Source organism: Macrobrachium rosenbergii, chromosome 26 (genome assembly GCF_040412425.1).
Source record: "Macrobrachium rosenbergii isolate ZJJX-2024 chromosome 26, ASM4041242v1, whole genome shotgun sequence".
NCBI classification, from domain to species: domain Eukaryota; kingdom Metazoa; phylum Arthropoda; class Malacostraca; order Decapoda; family Palaemonidae; genus Macrobrachium; species Macrobrachium rosenbergii.
Genome location: NC_089766.1, coordinates 48,870,102 through 48,890,126, shown reverse-complemented (window position 1 = coordinate 48,890,126; position 20,025 = coordinate 48,870,102). Strand labels below are relative to the sequence as shown.

At 36.5% G+C, this 20,025-nt stretch overlaps 1 protein-coding gene across 1 annotated transcript in view; it reads right to left on the bottom strand.

Annotated features, from left to right (window-relative positions):
* LOC136853178 (uncharacterized) overlaps nt 1-20,025 on the bottom strand; it is a 551,704-nt gene that overhangs the window by 11,342 nt on the left and 520,337 nt on the right. The gene's annotated exons all lie outside the window — the stretch shown is intronic.

Here is a 20,025-nt window from a genome sequence, read left to right as displayed (position 1 = left end):
ATAAAATTAACTAAAAGAGAATAACAAAAATCTTTTGTCATGTTATGCATATAAAACATTGTCATCTCTCACATATTTTATGCAGTGTGTAATCATGATTTTCTGATGCACAAACTCGTTTTCTCTATTTTGTCATTTTTTGCCAAGTTGTTCTTTCTTATAGTCTTCCTTACTTATTCTTAGGACCAGCGTTGCTTCCTTGTTCCATCCATCCAAAAAATCATGGGTGATCTTGTCACAGCCACCTTTTCTCAAAACTTGTGTCGACCCTCTGTTACTGAGAAAGAGGGCAATAAGGTAAGAGCTTCGTGTTTATTGGAGATAGTGAGGGATATGAACTGACCACTATGGTCTCATATTATAAGGAAATCCCGTATGGGGGGTTCGGGAGGTGCCGTCAGTAAACCTCAAGGGGCGTCACTGTAGGCATTACTAAAGGTTCTTTGCAGCGTCCCTTCGGCCCCTAGCTGCAACCTCTTTCATTCCTTTTGCTGCACCTCCATTCATATTATCTTTCTTCCATCTTGCTATCCACTTTCTAACAACTGTTTCGTATTGCAGTGCGAGGTTTTCCTCCTGGGAAACCTTTCAGAACCTACCTACTCCAAATTTCCTTTCCAGAGCTGAATGACCTCATAGGTCCCAGAGCTTGGCCTAAACTGTCTATTCCATTCCATTCCATTATAAGGAAATGGCATGAGAGAGGAGTCGCCGTTCCTTCTTGTTCTGAATAAAAAAAAAAAAAACTAGTGTTTGAGATATTGTCCAACTTTGGTGTTCTTTATTCCAGTCGAATAGGCGAAGGCGTTTATTATTATTATTATTATTATTATTATTATTATTATTATTATTATTATTATTATTATTATTATTATTATTATTAAGAAGGAGATGAACCCTTTTCAAATGAAACAAGCCCACTAGAGGAGCCATTGACTTGAAGTTCAGGCTTCCAAATATTATGGTGTTCATTAAGAAGAAGTAAGAGGAAGTAAAGGGAAATACAGAAAAAGAGACCTCACTTATTAAAAAGAATAAATTAATAAATAGATAGAAATGTATTAAAAGTAGCAAGATTAATAACAAGATTTTGGAAAGAGTTTACTTCCTTTACCCTCCAAAACCGCAGTGCCCATTTTACTACTGACTGCTAATGTATTTTGTTACTCTCATCGTTTGTAGATATACCCTAGGGGTAATACTGCTCCTGATATTTTGCGAAATGTGAGACTTATTGATGCCCTTATCTCATATTGAAAGATCATTGATTTTTAGTTTCCTGTAACAGAAAACTATTGTGCCGGCTTTGTCTGTCCGTCCGCACTTTTTCTGTCAGCACTTGTTTTTTATGCCCGCCCTCAGATCTTATAATGCACTGAGGCTAGAGGGCTGCAAATTGGTATGTTGATCATCTGCCCTCCAGTCATCAAACATGCCAAATTGCAGCCCTCAAGCCTTAGTAGTTTGTATTTTCTTTAAGGGTAAAGTTAGCCATAATCGTACTTCTGGCAACGATCTACGGTAGCCACCCCCGGGCCGTGGTTAAAGTTTCATGGGGCGCGGATCATGCAGCATTATACCGAGACCACCGAAAGATAGATCTATTTTCGGTGGCCTTGATTATACGCTGTAGCGGCTGTACAGAAAACCTGATTGCGCCGAAGAAACTTCTGCGCAGTTTTACTTGTTTTTTATATTCCGGATTTTGTATTCAGCTTTTATTTTATTTTAATGTTTTAAATTAAGGTTTACTTCATCATATTTTGATTATAAACTATCTTACGTCACGTCGTTAAGCTTCTCACTCGTTCTTGCTAGATATTCATAACGGTTATTATGACATTAAGTAACATCCGTCCACCCGTTCCATGTGAAAGGTCAAGGGAGAATAATCAACTTGCTACCTGATTACAAACCACTCTGATGTGATTTTAGCCATTTCCGGAACGCTGAACACGACAAAGATGTTCATGTTCCAGAACTGACGGAAATGAAAAACTTACCCGCTGGATTCATAATATTTGCTTACGAAAAAGTGAAACGCGACAACTGCCCCTCAAAAGAGTAAGGAGGCAGCGAAGTATAAAATTGCCAGAGAAGATCCTGCGAGTGAGAAACCTGCTGTTTTACAGAAGTTTCCTCAGACAGGGACCAGAGACAGTTCTGTCGATAAAGACAAGTTTGAGAACAGGAAAGTAGAAATAATTTTCGGGAGGTTCATTGTCTCTAAATCGAAAATTCCGTCCAGATGGGCCTTTAATAACTTCGAAAAAGATTTTTTGGGATGTTGCACGTCACGCGGTGCACTGTAAGCCTTCCTTACTGTTCTTTGCGGCGTCCCTTCGGCCCCTAGCTGCAACCCCTTTTCATTCCTTTTACTGTACCTCCGTTCATAGTTCTTTTCTTCAACTTGGAAAATATTTGGCAAAGATGACAATGAAAGAACCTCCCCTGAATTAGAATATTTATTTTTAGATCTTGTAAGGAACCAAAATATCTGTTAAACAAAAGCCTTCAAATTCTACTTTATTGGAATAAAGTATGTAATTTCTTTCTTTCTATAAAAGAATTTTATGTAAAATATGGCAAGAAGTCTGAATAATTCTGAGACCAGGAAAGTAGACAAAACTTTTCGGGAGGTTCATCGTCTCCTAAATCGACTTTAATAACTTGGAAAAGGATGAAGCGGACGTAGAATGAGCTTTAAGAGAGCCGTAGGAAAGGGAGCTCCGTGGAGGGGGTAATGTATGGAAAAGTTTCTGGAAAAAACCTAGAGATTATGGATGGAAAGGAGAGTGGCAATGGAAGAGCTTTGAACACTGCTGTACATCATAATTATATATTATATGTATGTATTATATATATATGTTACATATTATATATATGTATTATATAATAATATATGTTTATATATGTGTGTGATCATGTATTTGTGTATGTTTATATTTATACACATTATAAATAATAAATATATGTATATATATATGTATACAAATTTTTGTGTATGTTATGTTTATATTTATACAGACATATATAATGAATATATATTTTACAAATATGTATATACATATATATACAAATAAATTTTATATAAATATATGTATATAAAACACATTATATATATATATATATAAAATATATACACACATATATATATATATCTATCTATCTATCTGTCATGCGGTGCACTATATGCATTACTTAAGGCTCTTTGTAGCGTCCCTTCGACCCCTAGCTGCAACCCCTTTCATTCATTTTACTGTACCTCCGTTGATAATATCTTCCATCTTAATTTCCACCCTCTCCTAACAATTGATTCATAGTGCAACTGCAAGGCTTTCCTCCTGGTACACCTTTCAAACCTTTTACTGTCAATTTCAGTTTCAACTCTGAATGACCTCATAGGTCCCAGCGCTTGGCCTTTGGCCTAAATTCTATATTGCATTCTATTCCCTCTATACACTTCCTAAAATCTTCAGGTCATGCACTATATTTTGTGCCTCGGGTATTTTGCAGTTCTCTGGCGAGTAAGGAGATTGTACCCGAAACTCGCCAGGTTTGCAGTTCTCGATTCCCTTCATGTAACATCATTTATCTAAGCGTTCCCGCCAGGGATGTGCTTTTTTTACTGAGGAGCTATTTTTAGAAATTGAGTTTTTCGAGACAGGTTGTTTTTTTTTGGGACGTCGCGCTCATTTCCTCTTCGTTGTAATCGGCGCGCTGCTTAATTTTGGAAATAATTTTTTTCATTTTACTATATATAGTTACAAAATTTTTTTCATTTTATTATATATAGTTACAAAATTTTTTTCATTTTATTATATATAGTTACAAAATTTTTTTCATTTTATTATATATAGTTACAAAATTTTTTTCATTTTATTATATATAGTTACAAAATTTTTTTTTTCATTTTATTATATATAGTTACAAAAATTTTTTCATTTTATTATATATAGTTACAAAATTTTTTTCATTTTATTATATATAGTTACAAAATTTTTTTCATTTTATTATATATTTATTTTTTCATTTTATATATATAGTTACAAAAATTTTTTTCATTTTATTATATATAGTTACAAAATTTTTTCATTTTGTTATATATAGTTACAAAATTTTTTTCATTTTATTATATATAGTTACAAAAAATTTTGCATTTTATTGTATATAGTTACAAAATTTTTTCATTTTATTATATATAGTTACAAAATTTTTTTCATTTTATTATGTATAGTTACAAAATTTTTTTCATTTTATTATACATAGTTACAAAATTTTTTTCATTTTATTATATATAGTTACAAACTTTTTTTCATTTTATATATAGTTACAAAATTTTTTCATTTTATTGTATATAGTTACAAAATTTTTTCATTTTATTATATATAGTTACAAAATTTTTTTCATTTTATTATACATAGTTACAACATTAGATTGATTCTTGGAGTATTTAAACCATTTATTGTATGGAGTATAATCTGGATTATAGTGTATCTTATTGAAGATTCCTATTTTCCTCTCTATATCTCAGTTCTCTTCGCATTTGGTTTCATGTAAATAATCTATTCTTTGTAGCCTAATTGGTTAAAGTCCGTTTCCGGACCCATTCATAGCTTGTACACCAAGTTAAATTCTTATCTTTTATTTTTTCAATATCCCGTTTGAATCCAGACTCTTTCGGCCCGTAGCTGCAACTCCTTTCATTCCTTTTACTGTACCTCCGTTCATATTCTTTCTTTCATCTGACTTTCCACCCTCTCTGACGCTATATCTCATGAAGTCTTCTTAGGTTGTAATATTGTTTAGTAAATTTTAAATTAAACTTACTTCTTAAACCTTGTATTTTAAGAGGAAAGTAAAGGATAAGAACGTAGGAATAATCAGATCCGGAAAATTGGAAAATGCGAAGACTTTTTGTTAGACATCTCTCATAAGTTTGGCAATCCTCCTCGATGGATGCGTTTCGAGAATGCAATTTTATCAGTCTCTACCAGCCTCCGAATCGCACATTCTTCATCTCTCTCTCTCTCTCTCTCTCTCTCTCTCTCTCTCTCTCTCATTTTTATGTCTAATGTTGCATTTGTTTTTCTTTATATATATGTATATATATATGTATATAATATATATATATATATTTATATATATATATAAAATATATATATATATATATATATCTATATATATAAATGTATTAATGGATATACATATAAATATCCTTTATATATATATATATATATATATAATGTATATATATATATATATATATATATAATATATATATATTTATATATATACAATATATACTATAAATGTGTGTGTATATATATATATCTATATATATAAATATATATATATTATATATATATAGATAAATATATATATATCTATATATCTGTTTATATATATGTATATATGTATATATATATGTATATATATAAATCTATTTTCCTAATAAGGCTTTGTTACTTGAGAAAAAAATATCAATACACTTACATTCTCCAAATGCTGAAGTGTGGATGAACCACCCGTTCAGAAAACTTACACTATATTAGATTTTTCACGCACCCCCGAAGAAACCCCATCAGCAGTATGTCGAACCCGGCAACATACTCAGCCGATTACCTCTGTGTTGGCGTTTCTTTAATTTTAAGTTCTTCCATTTCAAATAACTCTTTTATATCATTTATCCATCACTCTTTCGGCCCTTCCGCGCTTCCTTCCCCAGAACATTTTCAAATTACACATTTTTCACTGATCCACTTTCCTTCATTACTGCTACATGATCAGGTAATCTAGAAACACTCTGGTACACGCATTCACTTACGGTACCCGTATTACTTCTTCGAATTATTTCTACATTAGATCTCGTTTTTTGATTCGTCATATATCACATATACTTTGCTAATCATTCATCTCAGTAGCTTCAGATTTTCCTGTCATTCATTGAACACCCACATTTCACTTTCCGAAAGGAGAATTGGGTCACCAAAGAAAAAAAACGCTTTCAAAAATAAGGAGAGAACTCTTTCCTTGTTTTCGAAGTTTCTCTCCAGTATTTTCAATCAATACTATATCGTTTGTGGGTAGCCATTCCATCCTCTATTCTTGCCCATTTTCTCATGCCCACAATCTTGCACTTTCATCCAATTTCTCTTCTCCGACTCCTCGCATCACTCAATCCACAAAGATACTAAAGAGAAATGGAGACAATAAACCCTTGTCTTGGACCAGGGTTCTCAACCTTTTTTTGGCCCAGGCACCCTTCCACCATATGTCAGAATGTCATTCCCAACCCCCCATTCCAGAATTGTCTGCCTCAAAAGGTGCATTCCAAATAATATGCAACAAAACACTAACACAAACACACGAGCTAGCAGAGAGAGAGAAAGCCCAGCGTGACCTCTCAGTAGTGCGGACCGATGCACACTGCTTTTTGTGTGGTCCTAGAGCCAGTTTGAGCCTGCCAAGCTGTGATCACAATTCCCCCCAACCAAAAAAAAACGAAATTCCGTCCTAAGAGGGGAATTTCCCCCTGGTTGAGAACCCTTATCTTAGACCCATTTTTACATCAAACCAGTCACTCCCACCTTCATATTCAAACGCATGTTGCGCTTCTATCGTTGAAGATTTAATTGCTATTTCATTTCATGTATCCGCAACAATATTTCCTTTTCACTTCCAGTCTCCTTGCATGAGTGACTCAACAAAAACTTGAAAAGAAAAAGAAACCTTTCCCACGTCAAAACCCACGCTGTGCTTTCTCTGTCAGCTTTTCAAGCCATTTATTTCTTGCAGTCAAGACTCCTTGAAATAGTTTCCATCAAGAGTTGATTAATAACGGTTATTCTAGAAACTTCTTACTTATCAACGTCAACTCTTTCTCTGTGAATTTTTTTGCCTTTGGATTTAAATCGTCTAGCACGGCGTCCGAGATTACGAGGCGCAGATTTGGAGACTCGCCTAAATATCCTTTTTCACTTTAAGTTTTGCTCATTAATATGTATATATAAAATATATATTATATATATGGTATATTATAGAAATAATTATATATATATATATATATATATATATATATATATATATATATATATATATAATGTGTATATGTATGTAAGTATTTTATTCTTGAATCCTGTCTGAAAAGATTTATATATCGAAAAATAATTTTGCTGTGCGTCATTGATAGAAATATCCCCTCTGCTGACTTCTCTTAAAGTAAGAAGGGCCAATTTAAGTTTGTCAGAACTCCCAGTGTGTGTGTGTGCCGACTGACTTCGTAGTTTACAAAACTCATCATTCCTGTAACTCCCTCGGCTTGCTTGCCCTACCCCCAAACTCCCCTCCCCTAGCGCCTCAGTCTGATAGAAAAAAAAAGGAAAATGTATAGGGGAACAATTTCCGACAGGGAAGGTTGCTATAAATAAACTATTTAATCTATATATTTGTTGTTGTTATTATTATTATTATTATTATTATTTTTATTATTATTATTATTATTATTATTATTATTATTATTATTATTATTATTATTATTCAGAAGATGAACCCTATTCATATGGAACAAGCCCACTACAGAGCCATTTAAATTCAGTCTCCCACTACAGCGCCATTTAAATTCAGTCTTCCAAAGATATGGTGTTCTTTAGGAATAAGTAAGAGGAGGTACAGGGAAATACAGAAAGAAGAGATCTCGCTTATTAAAATAGAAAAAGGAAAAATAAATTAATAAACAGATAAAAATGTATTAAAATGCAAGGAGAATAGTATTAGGGTAGCAGTGCATTGCATCTTCGCTTGAACTTCTAAAGTTCCAATTCAACGACATCCTCTGGGAGGCCGTTCCACAGTCCAGCGATGTGAGGAATGAAGGACCTCTGGAGCTGGGAAGTTCGACAGCGATGAACTTGGAAGAAGGGGAACAAAGGGAAGAGTTTGGGCCTAACCCTCCAGGAAGATTATAGAACGAGTATAGGAGAGAATTCTTGCCTGGTGTAAGAACTCTCCTTAGAACCCAGAGTAAGAACGTGATGTTGCTGATGACGTAATCCATTCGTAATTAATTTTTTTATGAACTGGAAGAGCCAGGTAGGAAGAACAAAAGTAAGGAGGTAATGAATAAAAGATAAGTAAGCCACATAGGTACCGTAATTAAGAATGGAATTCCTAGTGGAAAGGCGAGCAGAGCATATTCAAACGATGAGACCGACCGAAGTTACAAGACTCGAACGAAAAGGGAGTAAGCTAAGAATACCTGTTTCGATAGAGATTTCCGACACTGAAGAGATTTTTTTATGAATATTTTCCCTAAGAGAGTCAGATCTAGAATGCTTTACCCTGTCTGTGATCCTTAACTAAGTCTCTGGGTGATTTACTTCACACCAGGTAAGTGTCATCAATTAAAGAAACAGTGTTTTCTTGCATTCTTGAGTCCTTTATCTAAAGAAAGGGGAGAATTTGTAGTCTATGAGACAAAATTCTTTTTTCAAAAATTACCTTGAGGGAAAATTTACCGCATTTTTGAAACAAAGTTCTTCTTCAAAAGGACGAGAGAGAAATGTTTTTGGAAGACACACTAAAAGCTGGTCGGTCTCTCTGTCAGTTTTTGGGAAGTGTTCATTTCAGGAGAGAAAAGGAACCGAATATTTGAAAGGAATCCGTAGATGATTAATTCCTTTTGAAAGAAAGAAAAATATGCAAAACGAGGAAGACGTCTCGCACTGTGTGTGAGACGCAGGAAATAGGTGGATATTTTTTATATTTAGAAAAGTAATTGATGAATATTTTTTTTATTTAAAAGAGTAATAGATGAACATTTTTTTTTTCATTTAGAAAAGTAATTGAAGAATATTTTTTTAGTTAGGAAAGTAATAGGTGAACATTTTTTTAATAAAATTAATTGAAGAACATTTTTTAGTTAGACAAAGTTTTTTTTCATTTAGAAAATTAATTGAAAACATTTTTTTAGTTGAAAAGTAACATTTTTTCATTTAGAAAAGTAATTGATGAAATTTTTTTTTTTTCATTTAGAAAATTAATTGAAGAACATTTTTTTTAGTTAGAAAAGTAATAGATGAACACTTTTTCATTTAGAAAATTAATTGAAGAAATTTTTTTATTCATAAGAGTAATAGGAAAGACTAGATATGAATAAAACGTGAACGTCAGTTTGTTAGCTAGTAAAGAGATGGAGCCGAGTACAGAATTCTAGGCAGCATTTATCCACAAGTAACGGGTGGGAGGACTATGGAAGGCACGTTGAGAACAGAAAACGAATTTGACAGATATTCCCCCAACGGTCGAAGGACACTGAAACGCTACCTCGAAAATAGGCGGAGAAAGAGTTGGCTGGAGGAGCTCTCTCTCTCTCTCTCTCTCTCTCTCTCTCTCTCTCTCTCTCTCTCTCTCTCTCTCTCTCTCTCTCCCTGGCCGTGGTAATTCTCACTCTTGAATATGTATAAGACCATTTTGCGGGTGAAAGCGAGACAGAATCCCTGGGAGATGAATAAATGTTATTCCAAGTAACAGAAAAGTGAAAATAGAAAGTTAACTCTTTTTTTTTTTCTTTCTTTTTTGGTCAAATACTTTCATCTTAGTTTTCTTCCCCTTTCATTTTTGGAGCAGTTTCTGGGGAGGAGTGAGGCGTGAAATTTTACGTTCGTTACATTTGGTGTTAGTTTTATTTGGATGTTTAGAAGAAGTATTGACGCGATGTTTGTTTTTTTTTATTATTATTATTTTTTTTTGTTCGTGCTGATTTTAACCTTGTCATGGACCTAAATGTAACTCTATGAATGTCTTTCAACCACTCACTCTAACACATACTGTTTTCTCTGCCAATGTGTATTTTTGTACACCATTAGTTTAAGTTTGATAACTATATTTAAATTTATATAAGAGTTATATAATGAATGTGACTCCCAATTATCCAGTGACTTACATTATTCCTCTTTCATTCGTCAACCTATTTAGCATTTTGCTGTAGAGACTTTCAGTCCGCTTTTAGAACCGTTGTCATTGTGATGACTGTTTTTGTTAGTTAGTTTTTAGGGGTTTTCAAATTAAACATTTGTCTTTCAAGTCGTGTAAGAAACGAGTTTTCTGTACAGCGTATAATGCTGTATGAAGCTCTCAGCCGCGGCCCATGAAACTTTCAGCTTTGTCTTTTGCACCGATAGCGGTGCCGGACGCATGATCATGACTAAATTTAACCTTAAGATGAAAAAAAATGCAGAGGCTAGAGGGCTGCAATTTGGTATGTTTGATGATAAGAGGGTGGATGATCAACATTCCAATTTGCAACCCTCTAGCCTCAGTAGTTTTTAAAATCTGAGTGCGGACAGAAAATGTGCGGACGGACAGAGAAATAGCCATTTCCATAATAGTTTTCTTTTACAGAAAACTAAAACGGATATTCTATGTTTGTGGGAGCGGGTTTTCCACATGTATATTATCCTCAGGTTGTTGGCAGTACACAACACCTCTTTTTAAACGTATTTAATTTGTTTTCTAAATATAAATTTTTACTGACTGGTTAGATCGTTTTTATGCCTAGGTGTGTGTGTGTGAGAGAGAGAGAGAGAGAGAGAGAGAGTTTCTCTTTTCATCCTAACAGTAATTGGCAAGCTCCTCGTCATAACTTTTCCTTACCCCTTGCCATATGCCCGATGTATTCATTTCTCCTCTCCCCTTCCTCTAAGCAGTGGAAGCCTGTTCTTGCTTATTTTTCTCTTGATTTATATTTCCAGGTCTCTTCTGTTGGAGTCAGAATATCTCTGTATGTCATGTATCTAGCAAGTCTTTATTTTGATACCCTTGTGTTTATTTTGATACCCTTGTGTTTGACATGCAATTTGTACGTAAAAGAAACACGCTTTCGTAAAACCGCAGCTTTCTTAGGGATGAAACACTAGGAAATACGACGGTTTGCCTCTTAAAAAAAAGCTGCTGAAACCTACGGCCTTTTAGCCAAATTTACCCCAATCTTCGCTTAGGTCTTCCTCTATTTCTCTCTCCCACCAAGCACCTCCATCTGCATCACCCCCCTCCCCACATATGTCTCACCCCTTCTCATCACATGGCCACACCACTCTGCAGTTTCCTGGGTCTTCTCTGGTAGAGTTCTACGACTTTGGTAGTCCCTCTTATTCCTCCATTCTTGATCAAGAAACGTACCCTGGTGTGCTCGCTGCGAGGCTGAAACTTTTGAAGAACTAGGGCGTGCAATCCACCTCATTAGCCTCTGCGGAATAATGAGGTTTGCGGGAAGGCACGTTCATTTTCTACCCGAGATTGTGAAACGCCAGAGCACACCGATCGATTCGCGGGGCTTTCCTCAGAAGCGAGAAATATTTTGGGAGTTTTAACGAACATTGACAATAATCTATTTGGGAGAAGGTCAAGGAAAGTTGTTATCTGTCCCAAGGGGAATCGAGGGTAGGGAAGGTTGTAAACATTTCCATTAACTGTAGTGCAGGACTGGAAGTTTTGGATCAGCTTAGACGCGGAGAGAGAGAGAGAGAGAGAGAATTTGAAAATGTTTTATTCTTATTATTATTATTATTATTATTATTATTATTATTATTATTATTATTATTATTATTGTAGCATGAGTCTTGAAATGGCTAAACATATCCACAGTTATGTATATGTACAGACATGTAAAGATAAATCTGTACTGAAAGCTTCCGGGAAACCGTTCGATTCCCCTTTTCAATCCGATTTGTTTCTCTGTTATTATTATTATTATTATTATTATTATTATTATTATTATTATTATTATTATTATTATTATTATTCGAGAAAGTTACTTTTGTCTGGAGTTGCATTCACGTGAAGGAAGAAAGCTATTTAAATCATCAGAATGATATAATAGAGAAAACATAAGGCTCGTATCTCCTGCAGGGGTTACACAGGACATTCGCATTGTCCCCTCATTCCACAGCAGTTTTTTAGTTTTTTATCCTTTTTAAAATTTTTTGGTTACTCTCTCCTCTGCCTACGTCGGGATCGTTGGAAATGAAGAAGCAGGCAATAAAGAATAGAATAACATATAGAATTTAGGCCAAGCCAAGCGCTGGGACCTATAAGGTCAATCAGCGCTGAATAGGAAATTGGCAATAAGGAGGTTTGAAAGGTGTAACAGGAGGAAAACCTCGCAGTTGCACTATGAATCAATTGTTAGTGTGGTTAGAAAGTCAGGTGGATGGAAGAGAATATGAACGGAGGTGCAGTAAAGGAAATGAGAGACGTTGCAGCTAGGGGCCTAAAGAAGGGACGCTGCAAAGAGCAATTGTTTTATCTGAAAGAGCAAATGTTAAGGAAGTTGTCGCCACATTAAAACTGCTTTTATTTAACCAGAAGTCATTGTTACCTTTTATAGTAATTTCATTGCTAAAGTTTCCATTATTGTGAATGTGGTTCCGGCGATTTCGTTAGACGAGGGATGTGGTTTTGTGCGGTATAAACATCGTTAATGATTCATTGTTTTTGTTCCTGGTTTAAATCAGTCACTGTGGATATAAAGCGTTTTTCAAATGATAATAGCGTGTGGTAATTCTCCTATAATGTATCCGTAAATAATGAAATGTACATTATTAGCATAGTAAGCAATATGTGCAGTACATCGTGTTTGTGTGGTATTTTTTTTATAGACGCCGTGTGCCGTATGTAATCAGCATGCTATTATATGAACTTTCTGTTGTTCAGAGTATATTGAAATGAGTTTGAAGCAGTTTGCATATGAGGCGTGTCCCAGTTGGGTGTGGGTAGCAGCGTCCTTACTGGGACAACGTTGTGCACCTCACGGGGTGCACTGTAGGCATTTTTAAAGGTTCTTTGCGGCGTCCCTCGGCCCCTAGCTGCAACCCCTTTCATTCCCTTTACCGTACCTCCGTTCATATTATCTTTCTTCCAACTTTCTATCCACCTCTCCTAACAATTATTTCCTAGTGCAGCTGCTTTGAGGTTTTCCTTCTGTTACACATTTCAGACTTACCTACTCTCAATTTCCTTTCCGACGCTGAATGACCTCGTAGGTCCCAGTGCTTGGCCTTTGGCCTAAACTATATTCCATACCATTCCTAGCTAGTGTTAACCGCACTTTCATCTATTGTGTGTGCTGGTTCGGAGATAGAGCCCGGTACTTAGGATTGTCGTAAAGTGGCGTTAACGCTGGAGGCTCTGGGATGGAATAAGCAGTTTGCTGAACCAAAATGGGACGATGAGGTTATTGCTAATTTTAGGGTTTATTAGACTGTCGGCAGCTTTTAGTTTTCTGTAAAAGAAAACTAATGAGGTGGCTATTTATCTGTCCGTCCGCACTTTTTCTGTCCGCCCTCAGACCTTAAAAACTACCGAGGCTAGAGGGCTGTAAATTGGCGTGTTGATCATCCACCCTCCAGTCATTAGACATACCAAATTGCAGCTCTCTAGCCTTAGTAGTTTTAATTTTATTTAATTTTAAAGTTGCCCATAATCGTGCTTCTGGCGACGATATACGATAGGCCACCACCAGGCCGTGGTTAAAGTTCCATAGGCCGCGGCTCATACAGCATTATACCGAGACCACCGAAAGATAGATCTGTTTTCGTGGCCTTGATTAGACGCTGTAGCGGCTGTACAGAAAACTCGATTGCGCCGAAGAACTTCGTCGCATTTTTTACTTACTTATTTCCGGAGTCAGTCCACCATTTGTTAGTGGAAACATTCGTCATGGTATTGTTATACTCCGTAGGGGGATAGTGCCGTCAGTGCACCTCACGCGGTGCACTGTAGGCATTACTTAAGGTTCTCTGCAACGTCTCTTCGGCCCCTAGCTGCACCCCTTTCATTCCTTTTATTGTACCTCCGTTCATATTCTCTTTCTTCCATCTTGCTTTCCATCTTCTCCTAACAGCTGTTTCATAGTGCAAGCGCTTTGAGGTTTTCCTCCTGTTACTCTTTAAAACCTTAGGTTTTAATCTCAGTTTCCGGCTGAATGACCCATAGGTCCCAGCGCTTGGCCTTTGGCCTAACTAGTTCCTCGTTGGACAGGTCGATATCGTACTCGGCTAGCAGTCTGCTAGGCCCGCGTTCGATTCTCCGGCCGGCCAATGAGGAATTAGAGAAATTTATTTCTGGTGATAGAAATTAATTTCTCGGTATAATGTGGTTCGGATTCCACAATAAGCTATAGGCCCCGGTGCTATGTAACCAATTGGTTCTTAGCCACGTAAAATAAGTCTAATCCTTCGGGCGATCCCTAGGAGAGCTGTTAATCAGCTCAGTGGTCTTGTTACACTAATGTATATTTAACTTTTGGCCTAACTTCTCTATCCCATCTCATTCCATTATTGTCTTACGTTTCTTCACATAGTCAACAATCTCGTTCAGAAAAGCTGAAATGAAGTACCTACAAAGTTCATTACAACAAATGTGATGAGTAAAACAAGGTTAAGATAATTGAAACTACTGAAAAAATAATGTTACAAAGAAAATACAGTGACATAATCTCACATAAATTAAATAAGCTCAGTCCTATTCTATTTGAAAGAAACGCGTCGACACTGAGAATTCCTCAATTCCTTATCTTCAGTGGAAGTGGTGAATTCATTCTCCTCGTGGATGAGAAATTTTACATATGTAAATGAGAAATGAAGGGAAAATTCTCTAGCAGGAGATATCAGTGTCATATGATCTGGGAGATCGCATGTAAATTGCTTTGATTCTTGGTGAGACTTTATGTCATGCAAGTCTTCGTCAAGGGAACATCTTAGGCGTTACTGGGAAATATTACCTCAAAGGCTTAATGTAAAGAGTAACAAGAACTATCTTCCTTGATATTATATTATGTAAATAGAATACATTATCCTCTCCATAATTATTGGTTTGTGATGCTATAGAGTTAATTCTAAACACTTGTCTTATTGTAGTGACGTGATCTAGTTTTGTCAAATTCCTGAATAAGCTTTGATATACCTCTTACAGTTCGTTCTCATTAGCTTTTAGTATTATCTAAAAGAAAACTATTAAGATGGCTTTGTCTGTCTGTCCGCACTTTTTCTGCCCACCCTCAGATCTTGAAAGCTACTGAGGCTAGAGGGCTGCTAATTGCTATGTTGGTCATCCACCCTCCAATCATCAAACATACCAAATCGCAGCTCTTTAGCCTCCTCAGTAGTTTTGATTTTATTTAAGATTAAATTTAGCCATGATCGTGCTCCTGGCAAGGCCATAGGATAGGCCACAACCGGGCCGTGGTGAAAGTTTCATGGGCCGCGATTCATACAGCATTATACAGAGACCACCGAAAAATATATCTATTTTCGGTGGCCTTGATTACACGCTGTAGTGGCTGCACAGAAAACTCGATTGCGCCGAAGAAACTTCGGCGCATTTTATACTTTTTTTTTATGTTTGTAAAGTCTAAGCCCAAATAATTAATGAGGGTTAGAGTCAGGAAGGGCATCCGTTCGTAAAATGTTTGCCCAAACCAAATATGGAGTTAGCCGTTCTGGGTATAAACAGCTGGAGGAGACTCGTCGCTCGTTAAAAACAGCTACCCCGACTAGGGAATTAGTAAGAAGACATTTTTTTCGAAACTTAACAAGCAATAAGGTAACTAGATCTGTGTTGCTGAAATGTTAGAACCAAATGAAAAGGTGTAATATTGCCAAGGTGTATTTGATACAAGGGTACTTGTCTTGTTATGGCCTTCGTAATGGCAGAATTACGGCTCACTTGACACGCTGAAGGTATCATTATTAAATAACTCCGACAACATCTCATTCTGTAGCTATATCCACTCACTTAATTTCGTCCTCGGAATATTCAACTCCCACTCTTCTATTTTTCGTCTCCTGAGAAAGAGCAGTTATTGGGTTTGAGGTAACTCTTGAATCTCTAGAATTCGTTTGTTCCTGGTTGAGGACCAATAAATGCATTACTAATTTTAGTTTTCTGTAAAATGAAACTATTGAGATGGATATTCGTCTGTCCGTCCGCACTTTTCTGTCCGCACTTTTTTTGTCTGCACTTTTTCTGTCCGCCCTCAGATCTTAAAACCTACTGAGGCTAGAGGGCTTCAAATTGGTATGTTGATCATCCACCCTCCAATCATCAAACATAGCAAATTGCAGCCCTCTAGCCTCAGTAATTTTTATTTTATTTGAGGTTAAAGTTAGGTTGATCGTGCGTCTGGTACTGCTATAGGGGCTAACAACGCCAGTACCACCGGGCCGTGGCTGAAAGTTTCATGGGTCGCGGCTGAGATTTTCGTGGGCCTTGACTGAGAGTTTCATGCTTGTTTTCTAATGAATGTGGTAGATTCCTTCAGTGCCTGTCAATTTCCTGTTTAGGGAAAGTAGAAAAGACATATTGATGTCAGAAGTTACCTGTGTCTGTCAGTTGTTGCATGCAGGAAGACAACAAATGAAGATGGTTTCTAAAATGCTGGCAGTCAGAGTAATAAGTTCATGTACCAAGGAGACAGAGGTCATAAGAGTCACTGAAAACCCCCAGTCGTTCTCACCCAGGGGGGAATTTAAGAGTTTCACACAAGCAGTGGGCATCGGTCCGCAGTACTGAGAGGTCATGCAGGGTTTTCTCTCCTTTAGCTCGTGTGTTTGTGTTCGTATTTTGTCGCATATTATTAGGAAGGCACCTTTTGAGCAGACAAGTCTGGAAAAGGTGGGTGGGATGACATTCTGACATATGGTGAAAGGAGGCACGGCCAAAAAAGGTTGCTCGTCTCCCTTTATTCGAATAGGCTAAATGATGTTCTTTTAAACTAGAGTGAGCCTATTGCTATCGGTTGCTAACAGTCACTTTCCCCTGTGGTGGTCTCGTTCCATTTGAATAGGGTTCTACATCTTCTGAATAATAATAATAATAAATAATTAAACACTTTTTCCCTCCTAAGTTCAATAACTGATCAGAAACTCTTCAGGCTAGAATGTACAGAACAGAACGTTTACTGAGAACTGTAACAAGAATCCGTCTGGTTCAGTATTTGTAGTTACCTATATATCTTATTTTCTTATCTATTATCCCTCATACATTTTCGTATTAATTTGAATAATGATATTTCACATCACTCATCTCATTCCCCGTCGCCTCTTCCTCTTGATTTTTCGACAGGGAGTTAAATGACTTCGGTCGCAGTGTCGGCACAGAAAACTATTTTGCCGGCTTTGTCTGTCCGTCCGCACTTTATCTGTCGGCTCCCAGATCTGAAAAACTACTGAGGCTAGAGGGCTGCAAATTGGTATGTTGATCATCCACCCTCCAGTCATCAAACACACCAAATTGCAGCTCTCTAGCTCTAGTAGTTTTTATTTTATTTAAGGTTAAGGTTAACCATAACCGTGCGTCTGGCAACGATATAGGACAGGCCACCACCGGGCCGTGGTTAAGGTTTCATGGGCCGGGGCTCATACAGCATTATACCGAAACCACCGAAAGATAGATATATTTTCGGTGGCCTTGTTTATACGCTGTACAGAAAACTCGATTCCTTCGGCGCATTTTTTACTTGTTTTCGCATGAATTATATACATTTATCCTTTCTTTATTTTAAAGTCTTATATTTTCCTTCCGTTTTTTACTCTCTCCCCTTGTCATTTTCCTCGTGATCGCTCTCTCTCTCTCTCTCTCTCTCTCTCTCTCTCTCTCTCTCAGAGAAAAGTTACTTCGTCCTGAAAACCAAACACAAACACATCAATAACTCTATTTTTCCTTTTTCTCAGATTCTGCACTAAGTAGCAATCAGCCTTATCATACATATTTAGTTCCATGATTTTGTTAGCAGACAGAAATGGACTTAAAAAAAAAAAAAAAACGATGTCTGTGCTGTCCATATCTGATTCACTTTTTTTCCCATCGCATAATTTTGGATGCTACTGGGGCTCTTATCTCTAAGCAGACTTCACTTGTTTTTAGCAGCGCTTGAATACAAATCTTTGTTGGATTCATTGTCCTGTACATTAGTCATCTTGCATCCACAATAATGGAAAGATGAGTCATAAGATTATTTTAGGTTCTTTGTTCTTGCGCTCTGTCTGAGTAGTGTCTTCTGAAAGCTTGCCAGGCTCTGGAATCTAGAGATAAAATTCTTAGATATGACACTGTAAGAAGGGTTTAAACATTGCGAATATAAAATGAGTCGCATCGTCATTTTTTCTTTTGTTCTCGCAAGGGAATATACCATTATCTTTTTTTTTTATCTAGCATTCTGTCATTCAGACGCCTTGCTGTTGCAATCTCGTAGCTTCAGTGTTAAATATGAATTGTGTATTTCAACATTGTTCTTTTTTTAGATTTTTTGTGTTATTTTTGCAACACTCGTTAACTGACATTTCAGTAAACATTTCCATCTGTCATGAGGTAAAGTTCATGCTTCTTTCTTTTAAACTACCCCTAATACTATTTCTTCTTGCATTTTAATATTTTTCATCTATTTATCTATTTAATAGGTTTTTTCTTTTTGATAAGTGTTATCTCTTCCTTACTTCTTCTTACTTCTTCCTAATGAAAACCATATTATTTGGAAGCTTGAATTTCAAGTCAATGGCCCCTTTGGTGGACTTGTTCCACATGAATAGGTTTCATCTACTAAATAATAATAATAATAATAATAATAATAATAATAATAATATTAGGAAAAAGACCTTCTTTAATACAGGTTTTGTTAATCAGAATGGCAGTTTCAACAGCATTTATTTTATATAGTAAACGGGAACTACCTCCTACGCATTACTAAATCACCGGATATGAATATCGGACAATTGCTTGCAACCATTCCAGCGCAAGAAAAGCAATTGATAAGACGAATTGAGCGTTTACTACATAAAATAAATGCTGTTGAAACTGCCCATTTTGTTTAACAAAACCTGTATTAATAATAATAATAATAATAATAATAATAATAATAATAATAATTTTGCTCTTATTGATTCGTCATTCCATTTCCATCAAGTCACTTTCTTTCCAGTGGGGAGTCTTCCAGCCAGTGGCATGTTGTACCACCTTACTGATGGAGGTTTCCATTTATCGTGTGTCATTACTGCATTAGCATTTTCCCTGGAAAGCGAAGACCTTCCGGGAAATGAAGGCACTTTTCATTATGTTACGTTTCATTGGGAGGGAGGGAGGGAGGGAATGTCCCCATCGTTTCAGTTATGTTTTCCTTGATTTAATTTATTGATTTATTTTTCGTTTCTTTTTTAATAAGCGAGATTTCTTCTTTCTGTATTTCCCTGTACCTTCTCTTCCTTCCTAATGAACGTCATATTCTTTGGAAGCTTGAATTCCAGGTCAGTGGTGGGCTTGTTCCATATGTGAATTGGGTTCATCTTCTGAGTAATGATAATAAAATGATAATTGATTGGAGTGTGCGCTCGAGTTCGCTGATGTTTATCTTGTCATGTGTCAGCTGATGATTTAGTTGTTCCAAGGACCTCCTCAGTCGTGGGTTTGGTCTCCCGTGTTTGAGAGATCTCCAACAAACCGTCCTTTACTTGCTGAATATTTGAGGCGAGTTTGATTGCGCGCGCTACGCTGCGCTGGAATCCGGCGCTGCCCGTCATGTCATGTCACCTGCTATAAAGAGGAGTTAATCAGCTCAGTGGTCTGGGCCCCAAAACAAAGGTTTGCATACTTAATGTTTGTCCCTGTACCCTCCTGATCCCCTACCTATCCCGCCCCCACCCGGGGCGAACAAACAGGTTTGCAGGAGGAGGGTGGATGTGTCATGTCTCCCCTACCCTCCTGATCCCCTACCTATCCCTGCCCCAACCAGGCTGACAAACATGATTTGCAGGAGGAGGGTGGATATGTGTCATGTCTCCTGTACCCTCCCATCCCATACCTGCCCTGCCCCCACTCGGATTTTGTTATTATGGATTATTCATATTTTTGGAACCATTTTCCCTTAATTTCTGGAGGCACAAAGAAAAGACAAGGTGCTTTTCTTTGAGTAATGAACTTCAACAAACCATCTTTTACTTGTTTGAATATTTGAGACTTTTTTTCATATTTTTGGGA